This window comes from Schistocerca serialis, chromosome 3, assembly GCF_023864345.2.
Source record: "Schistocerca serialis cubense isolate TAMUIC-IGC-003099 chromosome 3, iqSchSeri2.2, whole genome shotgun sequence".
In the NCBI taxonomy this organism is placed as follows: domain Eukaryota; kingdom Metazoa; phylum Arthropoda; class Insecta; order Orthoptera; family Acrididae; genus Schistocerca; species Schistocerca serialis.
The window spans coordinates 460205360-460227445 of record NC_064640.1 but is presented as its reverse complement, the minus strand read 5'-3'; the positions used below and the strand labels follow the sequence as shown (position 1 = coordinate 460227445).

Below are 22086 nucleotides of genomic sequence, written 5' to 3'. Positions count from 1 at the left end.
CAGAAAGTCTAATGCAGAGGCCATTCTTTGAGTTTTGTGGTGGTCGGTAAGAATTTTGGGCACCCATCGTGCACAGAACTTACGGGAACCCAATCTTGCTGTCACTATCTCGTACAAGAGACTCTTAGAAATCTGTGGAAAACCAGTAGACAACTCCGACATTGAGAAACGTCGATTTTCACGAACTTTTGCATCAACTGTCTGAACGAGTTCGTCAGTCACCAATGATGGTCTACCACTCCTCTCTTCATCATGAACGTTTTCTCGTCCACTTTTAAATAAACGTACCCATTCACGGACAACTCCTTCACTCATAACTCTTGGTCCGTACACGGCACAAAGCTCACGATGAATAGCTGCTGCAGAATATCCTTTGGCTGTAAAAAACCTTATGACAGCACGCACTTCGCATTTGGCGGGGTTTTCTATTGCAGCACACATTTCAAACTGCCACAAAAACTAAACTAGCGCAGGTACGACGTTCACTCAACCACGGCTTGATGCCGAGTGACCTGTTGAGTGCGTGAACGCACAGATGGCGTCGATACTCCCCCCACAACCCGCACTGTGACCAATCGGAGGTTACTTTCTGAACCGCCCTCGTATTTATAGATACCTAATAGGGCACTGTGCGAGAACACAGTGGTTGCTAACATCATGGTCAGAAAATATCGTCAAAGAATGGCACTGTTAGCGACATGACGTTTGCTCATGATCGACTTGCGGTGAGGAGCTTTTAATCATATAATTTCTCACAAATCATAAAATTTATTTAAAAATCCAAATATGTTATGCTGTTATCATAAGTTTTCGGCAAATTTTTATTTTCAACAGTAGGAAAAGTAACGACAGTAGGACCTAGGATGAAACAATACGAATCACAAAGACATTATGCATTTTTGATCCTGAACTTCATCCACATGCGGTCTTGTTCAGTACACAAGTAATAGTTCAAGACTATAGTGAAAATACGGAAATACTGCTGTGGCAGGAGATGGTAAAAGCAACTCGCCTAACGACCTGTCTGAAAACGTGCAATAATCAATAAAATTATATAATCATAAGAATATAAACTGACGATTATTTGGGTTGGTGCGAAAACAGATAAGCGGGTATGAACAAGTGTCTAATTTTGTCCTTGGACATTCCTTTGCTTGCAGATTTACCACAAAGAAATGAAGCGGAGTCAATGAACTGCCTGATTAATAACTTTACCACCTTTTATTTGGTTTCTAAATGACAAACAACCCAAATCATTGTTACTGACTGTCACTTAGAATCTTTTCTGAGACTTTAATAGTAAAATAGTTCGGATTTCAAAGAAGACACATATGACTAAGCATACTCCTACGCGGTATTGAATCAAAGCAGCCTAAATACTTGTTCATTGTATTAAAGTTCGATCATCACAACAGATACATGCGGTTGATAACGCTAGGATTTTGTTGTCAACTTAAAAGTGTAACATACATAAAGAAAGAATCTTGCATTTCTCAGTTATACACTGGAAAGTCATCGGAACCCTAGCGTCATTAACTGTGGCGTTATGTTTTCAGCTAGTATACTTGAGGCAGCAGACAATCCGAAAGAAATCATATTACGCTGATCAGAGTTGCTATTCCAGGCTATTTGGTAGCAATCACAGGGCAGATGTCGCTCTTCCTCCGTGGGAAACGTGCTGTAGGTTTAATTGTGAGTGTTGTCAATATTACTGTGGCTATAGAGTTCAGACTCTCGCACTGCAGAGGTTTCTCATTGACTAGACACTCCATTCGAACTTACTTGTTTCAAAAAAAGCTCTTTTTATTTTACAGTAGCTGCTACGTATTTTATTTTTTGCTAACTAGTTACGAGCGTAGGTCGTTATCAGGAGGTATCTGCAATACAAAATCAAATAATCTGGAAAGTATCCATATTACTTAAACCACATATTGTAATTAGGAACCTCAAAAATTTGTCAGCCACGTTAGATACTTACGTTTATTTATTGGCTGAATGTCATACCGGTAAAACCATTTCATTGTTGTATGGTACGTGAAGCGTATATATTATCAAAGAACCCATTAGTTCGGAATTATTTTTATTTACTATGTGCTGAGCTACAAGAGCTATCGAAACAAATATGTCTCTCAGGAGATCGTCTCACGTTCAGATATATTGGTATTTCACAAATATAGGTGTATAAAAAAACCTTTTTTGTAAAACGGAGAAAGTTAATGAAGTTGTCGATATATTTACTACTATGAGGTACAATCCGCTCTTTTAGCATACTATTTGTCTACTTCGTTAAATACTGAAGTGTATAAAGTTAGTCTAAAATTTATCCTTGTGGCAGTCTTTGCAGAGCTTTAAAATTTATTCCTGTATCAACCACGATGTACTATTTTTCCCGAAATGGTTACCATATGTCTAGATTGTTTAATAGATGGATTTACATAGAAATTACGTGCGTGCCAGCTTTCATATGATATTCTCTTGTTAAACCAAGCAGCTGTTCCTCACAAAGAAAACTATATCCTGTCGAACGCTTATCAGTTAACCTTATCTAGGTATTTCATGATACCCTCAATAAGTCAGACTAGTTGATCAGCTGCAGCCCATCAGTCATTATTTAACGAAAACAACGCTTTTCACCACTGTTTTACTAATATCTATTATTTTTGTGACTTAGTTCTGGGATATGAGGCCATTTCTAGTGTTACTGGTAAAGGTGTTAAAGTGCACAATGGGACAAATGTAAATAAAGAAAAAAACTTCCAACGATCGAAAAAATTAATTGGTAATATTAAATATACAAAATAATACAATCACAATCATATCACACGACCAGAGTAACCTAGAGAACACCTACCCAGTTTTCACTTCATTCTTTCTGTTTTGGAAGTGCTACCTTTGGCAAACGAGCTTGGAAAGTTTCCGATACCGAAACACGAGAATGGCGCCTCGAGATCTAAATTGCAGAAGGCGGAGACGTAATATAATTGCTGGCGCGGCACGGAGGAATGAGGGTACTGAGTGAAGGTCGTGGGCTGCATTCCACGCACTGACCCACATTCGGCAGTCTGCCTGAAGGTGGACAGCATGCTGTGTCAAAACATGTCGCAGCTACTGTAGTTCAAGGGAAGATGCAGAGTTCTTTCTTCTCGCTACGCTTCTCTCTCTTCCTGTGACGATCATCCCTTCAAGAACGACGCCATCGCTCTTGGAGTGTTTTGTCAAGATGGGGTACGAAGTCTGGAACAAGTTCTCAGAATAAGGACAAATAAAGGCATCATCCCAATTATGAAGCCTAATTCAACGTCACCTTGCTCATTCCAACAGCAACGGAGCATATACTTGCCAATACGTGGATTCCTACAGAGCCATTTCGATTTCTGTTCCGATCATCAATCCTTATATTTTGCATGACAGCCTTATATCAGTACTGGTAAATTCCATGTTACAACTCTAGCAATCTATTAGGAAATGACGCTAGGGTTCGGATGACTTTCCATTGTATAACTGAATGAGTGTATTCTGGCTAATTTCCGCTCCATTTTAAGAAAACGCTAATTTTCCAGCATCTGAATGTTTATAATATTGCTCCTGAACTATGTGTCTTACAGTGTTATAATTTTTCAAGTATATTCAGACACACATGTAGATACTGTCTGCAGAGGGTGTTACGAATAGTCAGTAATAAAGAAATAATAACTTAAACGAGATGCCGGATGTTGAAGTTTTACTGCGCATCATTTTAAGCTGAAGCTACTTTTCCAAGCATCCAAATGTCTATGTCATATCTCACCGAATATGTGTCGTAAAATGATATAATTTTGCAGGTATATTCAGTGATGTCTGAATCTGAAGTTGTACTGCATTAACAACGAAAATGTAGCAAGTGACAACCTTTCTTCCGGTCATCACTTTGTGGGAGGTCTATGCGAGAAACAGTTTCATAAAGGCGTCAAATTATGTTTAAAGTTCTCTGGAAGTCGCTACGTCCTCTCATTCTCATATACTGGATTAATGAATTCCGGGCATTTGCGCTCCGCCAGTTACACTCTCAAGACAAACACATAGTTTCTAATTGTAATACTTATCTCAGTATGTTAAGGAGGAGGAGGAGATTAGTGTTTAACGTCACGTCGACAACGAGGTCATTAGAGACAGAGCGCAAGCTCGGGTGAGGGAAGGATGGGGAAGGAAATCCGCCGTGCCCTTTCAAAGGAACCATCCCGGCAATTTCCTGAAGCGATTTAGGGAAATCACGGAAAACCTAAATCAGGATGGCCGGAGACGGGATTGAACCGTCGTCCTCCCGAATGCGAGTCCAGTGTGCTAACCACTGCGCCACCTCGCTCGGTCAGTATGTTAAACTTTTGACATAAGAGTATACCTCTGCATGAGTGTATTATGAGAGCATCTTCAGATTTTAAATTTGGCCAGTAATTACGCAACATATTGAAAATGAAGATGTTGTTGTCCCTGGAAGACGTTAGATATGAAACCCGTAAGTGGTACTAGGTTCCGAATTAAGCAGTGGTCGCTTATTAATATATACTGCCAGCCAAAAACTTTCTGCACCCATTTAGAGGTTCTCAGTTCACTCAATATTTATTGTTGCAACAGTTCGTATGGAGTACATGAAATGATGACATTTACAGATGAATAGCGTGAGCGATTCTGCAGTACCAGGTATCGACCCATGGTGGAAAACCCATATTAGTACGTGCTGTAGCATGCGCGGGAGGCAATGCAGGCGCTCAGTTGGTATCCAGTCGATCGTACAGATCGTTGTTCTGTAAGAGTTTTTGGTTGAAAAGTCGCGCAAGTCACTTCTCGTCCCATCACATCCCACATGTGATCCACTGGAGACATGTCCAGAGGCCGTTCCGACCAGGGAAGTTCCCTTACGTCTTGCAGAGTACGTTCAATTTCACGAGCAGTGTGGGGGTGATCTGTTGGAACAACACATCACATCCCAATTGCAAGAATGGCAAAAGAACAGTTCTAACAACATTCTGCTCCTAACGACTGCTGGTTAGCCTCCCCTCCAGATACACCAAAGGTGACTAGGAGTTGTAGCTTGTCGCACCCCAGACCATAAGGTTTGGGGTGGGGCCATTGTGTCTTGGACGAATCCACTCTAAGAGACAGCGCTCACCAGGTCTACGTCGTAAGTGTAAACGGCCATCACTGGAGTGCAAACAGAACCTGCTTTCACTGCTGAAAACCGTGATGCTCATTCCAAGTGATCCTCTGAAGACACAGGATGTGGATGCTGTGGCGTGAGTGGAAGACAGGCTAGAGGTGTGTGTGTCTGTAGTTCGTGTTGACACGTCTGGGCTCACAAGCCCACTTATAACACTATGCGATCAAGAAGTGTCCGGACGCCTGGCTGAAAATGACTTACAAGTTCGTGGAGCCCTCCATCGGTAATGTTGGAATTCAATATAGTGTTGGCCCACCCTTAGCCTTGATGACAGCTTCCACTCTCGCAGGCATACGTTCTATCAGGTGCTGGAAGGTTTCTTTGGGAATGATAGCCCATCTTCACGGAGTGCTGCGCTGACGAGAGGTATCGATGTCAGTCGGTGAGGTCTGGCACGAAGTCGGCGTTTCAAAACATCCCAAAGGTGTTCTGTAGGATGCAGGTCAGGACTCTGTGCAGGGCAGTCAATTACAGGGATGTTATTGTCGTGTAATCACTCCGCCACAGGCCGTGCATTAATGAACAGGTGCTCGATCGTGTTGAAGGATGCAGTCGCCATCCGCGAATTGCTCTTCAATAGTGGGAAGCAAGAAGATCCTTAAAACATCAATGTAGGCCTCTCCTGTGATAGTTCCACGCAAAAAAACAAGGGGTGCAAGCCCCATCCATTAAAAACACAACCACACCATAACACCACCTCCTCCAAATTTTGCTGTTGGCTGAACACACGCTGGCAGATGGCATTCACCGGGCATTCACCATACCCATACCCTGCCATCGGATCGCCACATTGTGTGCCGTGATTCGTCACTCCACAGAACGTTTGTCCACTGTTGTCATCCAATGTTTACGCTCCTTACACCAAGCGAGTCATCGTTTGTCATTTACCAGCGTGATGTGTGGCTTATGAGCAACCGCTCGACCACGAAATCCAAGTTTTCTCACCTCCTGCCTAACTGTCATAATACTTGCAGTGGATCCCGATGCAGTTTGGAATTCCTGTGTGAGGGTCTGGATAGATGTCTGCCTATTACACATTACGACCGTCTTCAACTGTCGGCGGTCTCTATCAGCCAACAGACGAGGTCGGCCTGTGAGCTTTAGTGCTGTACGTGTACAGACGTACAGACGTATGACACAAGTGACACACAATCACGTGACCACGTTCGAAGTCCGTGGGTTCCGCGGAGCGTCCCATTCTGCTCTCTCACGATGTCTAATGACTACTAAGGTTGCTGATGTAGAGTACCTGGCAGTAGATGGCAGCACAATGCACCTAAAATGAAAAACTTATGTTTTTGGAGGGTCCGGATACTTAGGATCACATAGTACATCTCTGCTGTGGTTGCTGTACGATCTGCCACTGCTGCCCTTACAATACGACGACCCTGGAGAGCGTCTGTGCTGCGTGGACATCCAGAACCTCGTCTACTTGTGTGGGAACCTTAACGCGATACTGATACCAGCGTCGTTGCACAACCGACGCAATAGTCCATCTTGTGGGGTAATTCTCCGAAAGGACCATCCCGCTAATGTGAAGGTCACAATTTGACCCTTTTAAAACTCGCTCACTTGGCTGCATTAAACATGAATGTGTGTCTATGGCACGGTTGCCTGCTTACTTCACAATTCTGCACTACACTGAGCGTTCTGGCTGTGAGCATTCCCTGTTGAAGGGTAGAAACAGATGCCGCACTGGTAGCTATGCTATTAGGCTATCTACGAACTTTCAGCATGCTGGAATATCTGTGGGTCAGCAACTTCTGTTAATCAATCCAAAGTTGCAAATCTCATTTCTTTTATTCAGTCGAAATAGTTTCAGGCTGGGGTCTATTTTCAGATCATGGTAACAGTCACAAATGGCATTTCCGAAAACAGAAAGATCATGTTTGCACATTTTTGACATGGTTTTTGGATTTTCGGAAAGACCATGTTTGACTATGTTACGATGATCTGAAAATGGGCCCCGGCCCGAAACTAATCATTGACTGAATAAAAAGAAGTGGAATTTGCAACTTTGGTCTGGTTTTACGGTATACTACGCTATCTCTTGGTGGGTGACGTTGAAACCGTTATCAGTACATCTACTATCTCCCAGGTGCTACGTGACGTCATCGTATCAAAATACGGGTAAACTAATTTTTTTCGAAAGTGTACACGTCACTGCTTTTTCCCTAATGACGTATCTGTCGAATAGACCTAACGGTGAAGCAGCTATGACAGGCCACACCAAATACATCCGCAATGAATAAATACAGGGAGTCCCAGGAGAAATTGTCAATATTTGGAAATACAACAGGAATCATCATTCGAAGCAAATCAAAAAAATCTTGTAAACATGGGCTCTAAAATGCATACCTTAAAGAGCTATAGCACCTCATCTTCCATACTGTGATACAAATCTATTGCAAGCTCTTTACTTTCCCTAATTTGGGAAGAGGCATTATGGACTAAACAAAGAAAAGCTCGTCTAGTAAACATGGGCAGTAACATGCATACCTTAGGAGCAATGAACACTTGTTCAGTAGAAGAGATACGTTTCGCTGTAGCGAAGATGAACCAGAGCTCATAGCTCTGAAGGTATGAGACTTAGAGCCCATCTTCACTATAATGTTGTGCTTCGAATGATCGTTCCTGTCGATCCCTGAATACTGACCATTCCTCCTGGGACACGCTGCATATCGAGGTGCGGTTATAGTGGACAATATGGCTAATTTTCTGACGGATAGGAGTCATGTTTAACGTTTATATGTAGCTGCCGAAATATGACACGGGATTTTTCTTTTAATGGAACTAAATCATGTCTTTTGTTATATCTGAAAGACACTTCGAAAAGGACTTCAAAGAAATGATATGTGTAAAACTTGATCAAATAGTAACATGATAAAACGCCGAAAACCACTGTCCCGCCATCTGTGACCGTGGTACTACAAACATCTGTCTTCGCGTACCAACGTAAGACTAGTGGTAAAGTGCGAGCGTGGAAACCGTAAGGTTGAGGGACCGAATTCCGGCCAGACTGCAGGTTTTCTCAGTCTGCCTTCACGCTGGGCTTCGCCACGCGCTGATGTGCAAATACGCCAACAGCGCCACAAGTTTCTGATTCCACGTTAAACTGCAGGTCTTCTTTCCCCAGCAGGATTGCTGAGTTTTCGGACCCGCAAGTCGCCGAAGCAGCGTCCAATTGAAAAAAATTGCTAACAGGCGCTTGAGCATCCCTCGTGAGGGACTCCTAGCCCTTCGTGCCGTACGAATGTAGTGTGCTGTTGTGACGATCAGTTTTCTCGTAAAGCTATTCATATTTTTGCAATGTGCACGACAGTCGACATAGTGGATATGGTTATCGTTTACGGCGGATTTTGCCAATATTGTTAGCGTAGTGATGGTATTGTGTGTTGACAGGTATCTTAATCGCGTCACCCCTCGAGACCTGTATTTTTAAACGTTATAAAAATAGTCAATAAACTGGATGTGTGAAAAATAAAATACGGCAACGAAAAGGAATGGCATCTGATGAGAGAAATGCGATCAAAATTTCAGCAGTGACGATATACAACCCACATTTCAATACTAGGCAGCTTATTCTGCGAGTGGAATTAGCCAAAGGTAAGAGAGTTGAGAGAAGCCAATTTGGTACGATATAATGACGGTTGCGGTGCTCGTTTCACATTTTAGTGATCGTCTCCGAGAGTCTTAAGAAAGAGTTTAAATGTTACAGGACACTTATTAGTTATACAGTAGTGACAATTTTACCCCTGCCTCGCGAATGAGAGGGCGGCTGGCGGCCATTATTTCACAGTGTAGTAGTTTTGGACGTTAATCCGAATCCTAAACGAGTCAAAGAAAGTTACTGAGTAAATGTGCAGAGCAATACGCCGAGTACTTTCTCTCGCAACCACATTTCGCAGAAGGGTATCGATTCTGGCCGCGGGCAGGGGTGGGACTTCATGTGGCGCAACGAAAGGTGTTGGCAAGAGATTGAAGGGCATTTCAGTGTCCATAATTGTTGCCAGCATTGTTTCATAGACAAATATTTCTTACCAAACTTGTGAGTTAATTCTACTGCTCTATAATAATTAAGCAAATAAACAATTTAAATCTTCGATTTCTGGTGTTACACAATTAATTGGAAGTCACATTGCACAACATTTGTAGATACAAGGTCCTATAGTCATTTTATTACACACATAGAAAAAAGTTTTCATCATCACGGCTCCGAGAGTTCCGGAAGCTCTACAGAAAATTGGAATAGAGATAAACATCATTTGCGCCCTTTTTATTGCTCATGAAAACCACACATTGTATGTTGTACTATCATACAGCGAGACCTTCAGAGGTGGTGGCCAGATTCCTGTACACACCGATACATCTAATACGCAGTTGCACGTCCTCTTCCATTGATGTATGCCTGTATTCGTCGTGGCATACTATCCACAAATTCATCAAGGCACTGGTGGTCCAGATTGTCCCATTCAACGGCGATTCGGCGCAGATCCCTCGGAGTGGTTGGTGGGTCACGTCGTCCACAAACAGCGCTTTTCAGTCTATCAAAGGCATGTTCGATAGGGTTCATGTCTGGAGAACATGCTGGCCACTCTAGTTGAGCGATGTCGTTATCCTGAAGGAAGTTATTCACAAAATGTGCAAGATGGGGGTGCGAATTGTCGTCAACGAAGTCGAATGCCTCGCCAATATACCGCTGATATGGTTGCACTATCGGTCGGAGGATGGGATTCACGTATCGTACAGCCGTTACGGAGCCTTCTATGGCCACCAGCGGCATACGTCGGCCCCACATAATGCCACCCCAAAACATCAGGGAACCTCCACCTTGCTGCATTCTCTCGACTGTGTGTCTAAGGCGTTCAGTCTGACCAGACAGCCTCCAGACACGTCTCCGACGATTCTCTGGTTGAAGGCACATGCGACACTCATCGGTAAGGAGAACGTGATGCCAATCCTGAGTGGTCGATTCGGCATGTTGTTGGGCCTATCTGTACCGCGCTGCATGGTGTCGTGGTTGCAAAGATGGACCTCGTCATGGACGTCGGGAGTGAAGTTGCCCATCATGCAGCCTACTGCGCACAGTTTGAGTCGTAACACGACGTCCTGTGGCCGCACGAAAAGCATTATTCAACATGGTGGCGTTGCTGGCAGGGTTCCTCCGAGCCATAATCCATAGGTAGCGGTCATCCACCGCATTAGTAGCTCTTGGGCGGCCTGAGCGAGGCATGTATGTCGTCAGCAGTTTCTGTCTCTCTGTATCTCCTCCATGTCTGAACAACATCGCTTTGTTGACTCCGAGACGCCTGGAGACCCCTTCCTGGCACAAAGTAACAAAGCGGATGCGATCGAACCACGGTATTGAGCGTCTAGGCATGGTTTAACTACAGACAACACTAGTCGTGTACCTCCTTCCTGGTGGAATGACTGGAACTGATCGGCTGTCGGACTCCTCCGTCTAATAGGCGCTGCTCATGCATGGTTGTTTACATCTTTGGGCGGATTTAGTGACATCTCTGAACAGTCAAAGGGGACTGTGTCTGTGATACAATATCTACTGTCAAGGTTTATCTTCAGGAGTTCTGCAAACTGCAGTGATGGATAACTTTTGTTGATGTGTGTGTGTGTGTGTATTGAAATTATTAAAAAAAACTTGATTAATCGATACTATTCAATTCAATTCACGCCATAGATTTCGAAATTATACAATTTCGTCTTTCGACGTGTTTGTGGCAGTCCAATTCAACACTGAAGTACATAAGTGATCCAAAACGAAATCACATCGAAAATCAATAAAACTACTGTAAACATAAAATATGATAAAACACACTTTGAGAAAAAAATGACACCACGAAAGAAATCGGTGGATGCGACGTATATGTACAGATAAATAAATGATTACAATTTCAGGAAAAAATGGATGATTTATTCAAGAGAAAGAGCTTCACAAATGAAGCAAGTGAATAACACATTTGTCAAGCGTGTCACAATTTTGCAGTCGTGTGCTCTTTCGGACAGACTGCCTTTATTTTGGGTATGCTTTTATTTTTATGTGATACAAAGCTATTTTTGGTTTTGATTCAAAAGTCTTATTCTTCCAGTTCCTGCTCCACTAGAATCTAGTTCCACACATATTCTCTGATACACTGATGGTGTAACACTTCTTTTTATCAACAGCTTATCTCTCTTCATTGATAGCAGTATTTTCATCACACTTCGCATGTGAGTCATGGATGTTACTGATGCGGGCACAAACGAAATTAACTTCCTTAGTGAAGAGTATGAATGTATTTAATCGGGAATTAGAAAACGTCCACTGACGAAATGACGGATCGGAAAATACGAGGGGTATCCCATAAGTTCAAATGGCTCTGAGCACTACGCGACTTAACTTCTGAGGTCATCAGTCGCCTAGAACTTAGAACTAATTAAACCTAACTAACCTAAGGACATCACACACATCCATGCCCAAGGCAGGATTCGAACCTGCGACCGTAGCGGTCGCTCGGCTCCAGACTGTAGCGCCTAGAACCGCACGGCCACTCCGGCAGGCATCCCATAAGTCATGGCAATTATTATACAACGTGCGAACATGTGCCGTCACCATAATCTCAGCAAATACTTCCGATAGCACGCGGCAAACAGTATCCAGTACCGAATTCAGCCTCCAAATTGTGGCTGCATGCCAGGGTGGCTCGGTACCAGTGCCTGAAACGTTTAGCGTGAGCTTGGCTGTGGAATGGCGAGAATACGAGAAAATTCCCATTCTCGCTGGTAGCAATGCTACTCAGTGTATGTGGAACTACAAGCAGCTATGGGGGAGAGGGCATTGCCCTATCAAACAGTTGCATGTTGGGTCGAGGCTTTCCGACGTGGATTCACAGCAACGACAGGCTCGCCGCGATTTCGATGGTTCACGTCTGTCCGTACTGATCTGTCCCTGGCTGTCGTTGAACAGTGTTTAACAGAATACCAACGTTGGACTGAGCAGGAACTAATGACATCGACAGGTTTGCTGAGAGCAACAGTTTTCCGCATTTTATGGCAGAACCTGAAAGTGCACAGAAAGTGATTCAAATTAGTACCGCATCAGTAAACAGAGGTTCAGAAGTGGATGAGATGCAAGATTTGCCGTATCAACCAGGAACTATTTGAGTGGGAAGAGAATGACATGCTCAGCCGTGTTATTGCGATTGATGAGACATGGGCAAGGGTGTATCTACCATAATTGAAAACCTAGTCAGCAGAATGGCGTTATCCAGGTTCACCTCGACGACACAAGGTGCGACAGAATCCATAACCCACAAAAGCACTTCGTCTTCAGGCCACAAGTGGCCCATCTGGACCATCCGACCGCCGTGTCATCCTCAGATGAGGATGCGGATAGTTGGGGCGTGTGGTCAGCACACTGCTCTCCCGGTCGTTATGATAGTTTTCTTTGACCGGAGCCGCTACTATTCGGTCGAGTAGCTCCTCAATTGGCATCACGAGGCTGAGTGCACCCCGACAAATGGCAACAGCCCGCGGTGGGCTGTATGGTCACCCATCCAGGTGCCGGCCACGCCCGACAGCGCTCAAGTTCGGTGATCTCACGGGAACCAGTGTATCCACTGCGGCAAGGCGGTTGCCTATAACCCACAAAGGTCATGCTCATTCTGGCGTAAGATAACCACGACTCTGAAGTGCCACACTGTTGGGAGTTGCCACACCGTCAATGTCCAACATTACCGCAACTTTTTGCTGCACCATCTGCGACGTACTATTGGGTGAAAACGTCCAGCATTGCTGGATAACGCAATCATACTCCGAGATAATGCTTCAGCCCACACCGCTGATGTCATCAAGAAACGTGTACAGACATGGGGGTGGGAAATCCTTCCCCCACCCAGCCTATTCACCAGATCTCAGTCCGTATCAGTTCGACCTCATTCCACATTTGAAGAAGCCATTGCGTGAGAGGTGCTTTGCAAACAGGGCAGATACCCTCACGGCATTTCGGCGACAGGTGACACACATTTCTGGCAATGACAATGGCACTCAACGCCTTCGCCAACGTTGGCAACACTGTATGTATCCACTTGGAGACTATTATGAGGGACAGTAGATGGCCTTGATTCTGTTTTGTTTCATTTGTACTCTTTCACAGTACATGTACACACAGTTCTAATGCGTGTGTTTCATTTTAAGCTTCGCCGTGACGTCATTTATTGGAACAATATTTAATGTTGGTATTCAGATACACACAGCCTCACCGGTTCACTGCACATCCTGGAATTCCCATGTTGTCACATTATCACAAGATATACTGTAGTTGCCATGACTTATGAAATGATCTTCGTATATAACATAAAGCCATGTTGAAGCATTGTTCAGCTTTATACACTAGGAATCGCCTCAGTTCAGCGATATTAGTTAAAACAGAATTAAAGACTCCTAAATCTGTATTTTGGAGACTATGAATATTATTCTCTCCACAAGCAGCAAGAGCACTTCCTTTACAAATCCTGTAGGGCACTAAACGGATATACTGTCTCTACGTTTGGCACCCTATATGGTTCATATCCTAATAACATTTTATTTAACTGGGATCAAGCTGTCACATGCAAATGTACAACAAATGCCGGATCTACAACTTGTATCATGAGTTGCATATTTAATATCAGATCAAATAATCAACAAATGTGTTCTAACATTTATTACAGGAACAGAGTTTAACATTACATAGAACATTTGAGTTTCATGAACAGGACGTCTGCCCATTCAAGAAACTTCTACCTCATAGTCGATCATCAATTGAGCTGGCTAAAATAGTTGTGTGTAATAAAGGAATTTGATCGACTTTAACGAGGTGGTTGCGTCTGAAATGAGCAGGCAGCAGCGAAGACGCATGGAAAAGTACATTCTAGGACAGAGGAAACGACGCCCCATGAAGGAATTGTCCGAATGGGGCAGAAATCGATAGATGTGATGTAAATGTGCAGGCAAACAAATTATTACAGTTTCAGAAAAATGGGATTATTTATTCAGGAGAAAGAGCTTCATAAATTGAGTAAGTCAAAATGCGATGGCCCTCCTCTGGACCGTATGTAAGAGTATTCGCCTTGACATTGATTGATAGAATTGTTAAATGTTCTCCTGATGGATATTGTGCCAAAACGAGTCCGAATGGCGCATCAGATCGTCATAATCCCGATCTGCTTGAAGGATGCTGCCCACAAGGCTACAAACGTTCTCAACTGGGGAGAGATGCGGCGACCATGGTGGCTACAGCACTGCAAAACGTCGGCTGTATTCTACCCTCCGTTTTGTTGGCCATCATGGCAAGCCATGCTGGGCTTACATTTCAGCACGATAGTCCGTGCCTGCACACAGTGACATTTTCAACTGCTTGTCTTTGTACTTGCCAAACGCTATCTTGGTCAGCAAGTCTTCGGATCTCTCCCCAATTGAGAAATTTTGGAGAATTATGGGCAGGGCCCTCCTACCATCTCGGGATTTTGACAATCTAACGCGCCATTTGGACAGAATTTGACACAATATCCCTGAGGAGGACATCAAACAATTTTATCAATTAAAGGCAAGCCGAATAACTTCTTGCATAAAAACCAGAGGTGGACAAACGCATTATTGACTTGCTCAATTTGTAAAGCTCTTTCTCTTAAATAAATCATCCAATTTTTCTAAAATTACATTCATTTGTTTTAACGTGTACATGACATTTACCAATTTCTGTCACATTCAGATAATTTCTGCGCGGTACATCGTCTTTTTTTCCCTTAAAGTTTATAATGACTGATGGCTTTAGACCAGTTGTTCAACGACTACAGGTTCCGGGAGGAAGGAAGGAAAATTAAGGTTTAACATCCCATCGGCAACGAGATTCACTAGAGACGGAGCACAAGCTCGGATTGGTTAACGATGGGGAACTCAATCGGCTGTGCCTTTCAAAGGAACCATTTCGGCATTTGCCTTGAGCGATTTAGGTAAATCAAGGAAAATCTACATCTAGGTGGTCGGACGTGGAACTGAAGTGTCGTCCTGCCGAATACGAATCTAGTGTCTTAATCAATAAGCCATATCGCTCGGTACAGGTTTCGGAATGTCCCTACCTGTGTACAGAGTTGATGGGACATCTGAAGTTAGCTGCCTTCCCACTTCTCAGTCATTCCTGATTTCGAGCAGATCCTCGCATCCTTTCTTGGAAGGTGTGTGGCGGATACCATCAACTGTCAACAGTTTCAGACATTAACTAGGAGCCGCTATTGTTTTAAAATTGATTTATGGGAAAGCTTCTTAGATTGAATGCGTGGATTTCAATAGGACTCAGAGCTTAAGATTGGCTTAAATCTGACGATGGAGCATCAAGGCGTTCTGTGTTACATCGTTCCACTAAACCAATCCCTTGTGACATTACGTTCAACTTCTGATGACTACGAAACTAGGTAAAATTGAGTTACTTCAGGGCATCTGTTTAATTCCATTTCACTGCCTGATGACAAAACAATGACTCATCCAACCAATTGAGACAGCTGATTGGCCGTGATGACTGCTTGTTGAAGTGAGTGATGAATATATTAACTGTGGTGTGTCTGCTTTCAGTTAAGCTTTGGACTAAAATCATTACCATATAAATGCCAATGATATTCTGATCCGAATGGCAAATCATACTTTGATTCACTGTTAATGATTTTTAAGCCATTATTTCTTACGATTGTGGAACCCGTGCCACAGAACTACCGTTACGGCCAACACAAAGGGTGTGGTACCCGGCATCCGCCGACGAGCAGATTTACCTTTAGGAAGAAATTCTGGCAAGAATTTGGTGTGCACGGAAGCGAGTGACATAAAGCAGTGTTAGGTGGGCAACGATACCGTGCAGACGCATATAGCGGAGTCTTATTCTGCAAACCACGGACCACCGGGACCAACCCCAACGGCAGATCACCACCAACGCGTACGGAAGCTTGTTTCGTACTCCTTTCGTTTTAATTTTCATTTAGTGACATCCCCGAAGCCCACGGCTCCTCGCAATCGCGAAGAAAGCTCGCTTCGTTCCTGTCACTCGCCCACTGTTCTGCCATGGTCACGCTATCGGACGACGCACTCGTTGAGGAGTGTATAACCGCCTTGGATCAATGTTCGGAAGAAACTATTGTGCAAGCACCATTACCACAATTGCCATTTAATAGACACTGCAATCACTTTTCATTTTGTCAGTTGTTCTCTTACTCATTTGGCCGGCCGGAGTGGCCGTGCGCTTCTAGGCGCTACAGTCTGGAGCCGAGCGACCGCTACGGTCGCAGGTTCGAATCCTGCCTCGGGCATGGATGTGTGTGATGTCCTTAGGTTAGTTAGGTTTAATTAGTTCTAAGTTCTAGGCGACTGATGACCTTAGAAGTTAAGTCGCATAGTGCTCAGAACCATTTGAACATTTTTTCTTACTCATTTGTGCTGAATAAATTTATTTATGGCAAGCGTATACTTCACACGAAATTTGACGTTTGTCTTGTGAGACAAGAAGGTGAGTAAAACCCCTGCCGAATCCACGTGGCAGATTAACAGCTGTTAGTGTGGTACACTGGCTTTGAGGTTTCACACACTCGTTTAGCCAAATGCTGCTCTGGTTCCCAATCATGCACAGAACAAAGTTTAAACGAATCATAGTCAGATGGCGCAGACGACTTCTTCCCTCCTGGTTAACTGACGACTGTGGCAATGAGAGGGTATCTGGTCACAAAGTTAAAATTAAAGAAATTTTCAAATCATGAAAACAGCGGAGCCTATACGACCTGATGAACGCTATGAAAGGGACACAACCAAAGTATAGAATCCTCACCAACAACACTGGACTCGCATTCGGAAGGACGACGGTTCAATCCCACGTCAGCCCATCCTGATTTAGGTTTTCCGTGATTTCCCTAAATCTCTCTAGGCAAATGCTGGGATGGTTCCTTTGAAAGGGCACGGCCGACTTCCTTCCCCTTCCTTCCCTAATCCTATGAGACCGATAACCTCACTGTTTGGTCTCTTCCCTCAAACAAGCAAGCCTCACCAACAAAATCGAAATTACACTTGCTAATTTAAATTATTTTTATCTGTTCCTAATTAACTGAAACATGAAACAGTGAAACCCACAAAACAACGATCACTTAATGAATGGTATATGACAGGAGTAATCTCGCAATGTCTAATAAGTTAAACATAGACCTACCGAATGCTAAGAGTTGTTCTACGAGGAACTTTTGTAACTGCCGGTAGGCGGAACACTGTGTCATTTACGCTCATGATATCTCATGGACTTTGTATAAAACTGTCACATCAGACACAAGGACAAGTATCAGTAGTCTCACGAACATCACAACACACACATCAAAGAAGAAGAAATAAAAACAAAATAAAACATATCGAAATCAATCAACAGAACAGTAGTGTGTACTGGGTACCTTGATAAAAATAAGTAATCTACATTTTGTATAATTTGTGTTGCTTAATATGGTGGTGTCTTCTTGATAGAACGAGTTACAGGAGGTAGACAAAAATATGGAAACATCACAAACACAACACATTACGTTCAAAGGCTTTTATTGACGTTAGCCACATTTTGGCATTGAAATGTATCAATGGTAACAGGTGAAAATCTATGCCAGACTGGAACTCGAACCAACATGCTCCAAAAAAAAAATGAACGACACAACGAAGGAGTTAAGCAAATTGACCAAAAACTGATACCCATGCAGGTATCAACGGAAAACGCCTAATTGTGAACTTTGGCGGCCGATGGGTGATGAATACATGACGCTGCAGCGCAGTTTCACTGCAGAGCTGGTAAGGACATTAAACAGGGGACATGTCGATCCCAGGGCATAAACCCTTTCCAAATTTCGTTCAATGTACTCACTTGGACAGTAACAATGCATAACAGATGGCTGCATGAACAATATGCGCAAATGTCTGCATTTGAAAGAGAACATGTTTTTGGGTCCATAGAAACCGCTTGGAGTAATATTTGAATACGAACGATGCCACTATTCGACAACGTTGACAGGGATCGATGAGCCACAGCCGAACAGAGCGTTAAGAAGGAAACCGTTGACCTAGAATACGACAGAACGTAAGGTCCGAACAGTAGTCAGAGAGGCGCTCAAGAGCATCAGGTTAATTATCATCGATCCAACGTGCAATTGGTGCTTCAGTAACCACAAGGACTACTAATAGACGGTTCACAGAAAGGGGGCTGAGCTGACGGCACCCCTTGCGCCGATTACCATTGACCTTTTTGCACGAACAAGCTTGTTTGCAGTGGTGTCGAGTACATCAGGCCTGGAATCTCATTAATTAGAGTAGAATTGTCTTCAGTGATGAGCACCGCTTCGAAATGAGCCCCGATGACCAGCGAAGACGTTACTGGAGACGCCTCGGAGAGTGGTGGGATACCAACCTGACTGTCGCCTGTCATACGACGTGACAACCGAAAGTGTTGATCTGTGGTGCCATTTCATTTTATAGCACGATCCCTTTGGTTGTCATCCGCTGCACCCTATCAGCACAGCTGTACGTCGACGATATTCTACGTCCCGATTTGTTGGCCTTTATTGCAAGCTATCCTGGGCTTACGTTTCAGCAAGATAATGTTCGCTCTCACACACAGAGTGTTTCTACCGCTTGTCTTCGTGCTTGCCAAAACCTACCTTTGCCACAAAGATCGTTGTATCTCTCCTCAGTTGAGAACGTTTGGAGCATTATAGGCAGGGCCCTCCAACGAAACCGGTATTTTGGCAATCTAAGCGCCAGTTGGACAGAAAATGGTACGATATCCCTCAAGAGGACATCCAACAACTATGTCAATCAATGCTAAGTCGAATAACTGCTGGCATAAGGGCCAGAGGTGGACCGGCTAGAGGTGGACCAATGCAGTATTGACATGCTCAATTTGTGAAGCTCTTTCTCTTGAATAAATCATTCAATTGTTCAGAAATTGTAATCATTCGATTATATATATACACACTACTGGCCATTAAAATTGCTACACCATGAAGATGTGCTTCAGACGCGAAATTTAACCGACAGGAAGAAGATGCTGTGATATGCAAATGATTAGCTTTTCAGAGCATTCACACAAGGTTGGCGCCGGTGGCGACACCTACAACGTGCTGACATGAGGAAAGTTTCCAACCGTTTGCTCATACACAAACAGCAGTTGACCGGCTTTTCCTGGCAAAACGTTGTTGTGATGCCTCGTGTAAGGAGGAGAAATACGTACCATCACGTTTCCAACTTTGATAAAGGTCGGATTGTAGCCTATCGCGATTGCGGTTTATCGTATCGCGACATTGCTGCTCGCGTTGGTCGAGATTCAATGACTGTTAGCAGAATATGGTGGATTCAGGATAGTAATACGGAACGACGTGCTGGACCCCAACGTCCTCGTATCACTAGCAGTCGAGATGACAGGCATCTTATCCGCTTGGTTGTAGCGGATCGTGCAGCCACGTCTCGATCCCTGAGTCAACAGATGGGGGCGTTTGCAAGAGAACAACCATCTGCACGAAAAGTTCGACGACGTTTGCAGCAGCGTGGACTATCAGCTCAGAGACCATGGCTGCGGGTACCCTTGACGCTGCATCACAGACAGGAGGGCCTGTGATGGTGTACTCAACGACGAACCTGGGTGCACGAGTGGCAAAACGTCATTTTTTCGGATGAATCCAGGTTCTGTTTACAGCATCATGATGGTCGCATCCGTGTTTGGCGACACCGCGGTGAACACACAATGAAAGCGTGTATTCGTCATCGCCATACTGGCGTATCACCAGGCGTGATGGTATGGGGAGCCATTGGTTACACTTCTCGGTCACCTTTTGTTCACATTTACGGCACTTTGAACAGTGGACGCTACATTTCAAATGTGTTACGACCCGTGGCTCTACCCTTTATTCGATCCTTGAGAAACCCTAAATTTCAGCAGGATAATGCACGTGCGCATGTTGCAGGTCCTGTACGGACCTTTCTGGATACAGAAAATGTTCGACTGCTGCGCTGGCCGCACACTCTCCAGATCTCTCACCAATTGAAAACGTCTGGTCAATGGTGGCCGAGCAACTGGCTCGTCACAATACGCCAGTCACTACTCTTGATGAACTGTGGTATTGTGTTGAAGCTGCATGGACAGCTGTACCTGTACTCGCCATCCAAGCTCTGTTTGACTCCATGCCCAGGCGTATCAAGGCCGTTATTACGGCGAGAGGTGGTTGTTCTGGGTACTGATTTCTCAGGATCTATGCTTCCAAATTGCGTGAAAATGTAATCACATGTCAGTTCTAGTATAACATATTTGTCCAATGAATACCCGTTTATCATCTGCATTTCTTCTTGGTGTAGCAATTTTAATGGCCAGTAGTATATATATATATATATATATATATATATATATATATATATATATATATATATGAGTGTGGATGCACGTCATGTCCGATCACCTCTATGGGAATCAGTGACTGCGAGCAAGGGGTTTATGGGTAGGTGTCGCTACGTCAGTAATGAGTCACTGGTTGGGAATTTGAGGCAGAGGAGCACGGTGCTCGGATGCAGACGCGGTCACGTCGACAGTCGTATAAAGCAAGAAATCTGGGGCCGAGTCCCTGTCCGGCACAGATTTTCACCTGTTACCGTTGATACATTTCAATGTGCAAATGCGGTTAATGTCATTAAAAACCTTTGAACGATGAGTGATATGGCCAATGGATAGCACCAGGTGCTTGTTCTTTCAGACAGCGGCTACTTTGTAGGTTTTCTCTGTAAAGATACATTTTTCTGTTGTGGGTGCCACTTGCCGAAATCGAGGGTCTTAGAGGGACCCCTCTATTGTTGTATTGACGCATCTGTCAATGTTGCTCCACTCCGTAATCACGCCACAGGAGGGCGTTAAACAGTAAGCCAGAAAAAGCATGCCGGCCTGAGTGGCCGAGTGGTTATAGGCGCTACAGTTTGGAACCACGCGACCGCTACGGTCGCAGGTTCGAATCCTGCCTCGGGCATGGATGTGTGTGCTGTCCTTAGGTTAGTTAGGTTTAAGTAGTTCTAAGTTCTAGGGGACTGATGACCTCAGACGTTAAGTCCCATAGTGCTCAGAGCCATTTGAACCATCTGAAAAAGCATACGCACCTTTTGCTGCTGCGGATCACATTCATATATTGTAGAATGATTCTGACCGGTCCCTACCGGTTCCAACCTACACACGAGGGCAAAAATTGTAGTCACGCTGCGTACCAAACAGGTGCGATCAGGTTCAGTGAGGAGGCAGCACCACAGTGTCCTTAGACAGAGATTGAAACGTCCGTGGGTGTCAGCAGCGTCAAAGGTTGTCAATACCATCATCCTGTAGCTCATCACAATGAGAACCGCCCTTTTCGACCGCGAAATTTGCGGGAGTCATCGCCACAAGGAAAGGGGTGGTTTCATTGGCACCATTTATGCCATCATATCAGGCCTTCTCGTGTCGATTCTGTGCAGTGGTGTGTCTTAAATCTTTTCCTCGGTCACCCATGAGAAAACCACGTGATTTCAACGCTGGATATCGCCGTTCTGACCTCCATCACAGAGGCGTCAAAAGGAGTGACATGTGGGTAGGAGGGGGTGTGAAGACCGTAACATCGTGTGATAGGTCAACGGCGATATTAGGCAGAATTTTGAAGAAATTTCGTGCGAATGTGACATCATTAACCCTCCTTACACGTCACACGAGCTTCTGAGCTCTGGCCTTTTTTCCCCATGTGTCGTCACCTTGCTGTTCGAAGCGTCGTCGACGCAGAGGATGATGTTGCAGGCCGCCTTGATTTTCCGTTGTTACAGAGGGAGGTTGTTGGTACATTTGAGCCAAATTTCAAACT

The 22086-nt window shown here is 44.2% G+C and overlaps 1 non-coding gene across 1 annotated transcript; it reads left to right on the top strand.

Annotated features, from left to right (window-relative positions):
• Positions 1–21150: 21150 nt before the first annotated feature.
• Positions 21151–21234, top strand: Trnap-ugg (transfer RNA proline (anticodon UGG)). Its single transcript has one exon. It is a non-coding gene; the product is annotated as a tRNA-Pro (tRNA).
• Positions 21235–22086: the final 852 nt, after the last annotated feature.